The sequence below is a fragment of the Myotis brandtii genome, unplaced genomic scaffold (genome assembly GCF_000412655.1).
Source record: "Myotis brandtii unplaced genomic scaffold, ASM41265v1 scaffold209, whole genome shotgun sequence".
In the NCBI taxonomy this organism is placed as follows: Eukaryota; Metazoa; Chordata; class Mammalia; order Chiroptera; family Vespertilionidae; genus Myotis; species Myotis brandtii.
In genome coordinates, this window is record NW_005357806.1 from 448980 (window position 1) to 450037 (window position 1058).

The following is a 1058-nucleotide window of genomic DNA, read 5'->3' on the forward strand; positions in this document are numbered from 1 at the left end:
GTGAGTGACAGGGGGCAGCGCCCCAACCCCCTGATCAGCCCTGCTCTGTGCGTGACAGGGGGTGGCGCCGCAACCTCCCCATCGACCCTGCCTTGAGTGTGACAGGGGGAGGTGCCCCAACCCCCCAATCAGCCCTTACCTGAGCGTGACTGAGGGTGGCATCGCAACCTCCCGATCTGCCCTGCTCTGTGCATGACGGGGCAGTGCCCCAACTCCCCAATCGGCCCTGCTCTGAGCCTGACCAGGGGCTGCACCTAGGGATTGGGAGTGCCCTCTGCCACCCAGGAGCAGGCCTAAGCAAGCAGGTCGTTATCTCCCGAGGGGTTCCAGACTGCGAGAGGGCACAGGCCGGGCTGGGGAACCCCCTCCCGAGTGCACAAATTTTTGTGCACCAGGCCTCTAGTCTATATAAATAAAAGCCTAAGGGACCGAACAACCAAACAACCGAACGACTGGGCAACCGGTTGCTATGATGTGCACTGACCGCCAGCAGGCAAATGCTCAATGCAGGAGCTGCCCCCTGGTGGTCAGTGTGCTCCCACAGCCAACCTCCCACAGTCCCTCCCCCTAACCAGCCGGGCCCCACAATCAGCCCCAATCGCCAGCCAGGCTAAGGGACCCCACCCGTGCACAGATTCTTGCACTGGGCCACTAATCCTCTATAATAAAAGGATAACATGCAAATAGACTGAACGGCAGAATAACGAAACAACAATCATGGCATAATCCTATATAATAAAGAGGTAATATGAAAATTAAACCTCATGCCCTCACAAGATGGCTGCCTATGACGAGGCCGGCAGGGGGGTTAGTGAGGGACAACTAAATGACTGAATAAGCAGGCTGCGTGGGGCGACCAGGCCGGCAGGGGGGTTAGTGAGAGATGACCAAATGACAGAACAGCAGGCTGCGTGGGGCGACCAGGCCGGCAGGGGGGTTAGTGAGAGATGACCAAATGACAGAACAGCAGGCTGCGTGGGGCGACCAGGCCGGCAGGGGGGTTAGTGAGAGATGACCAAATGACAGAACAGCAGGCTGCGTGGGGCGACCAGGCCGGC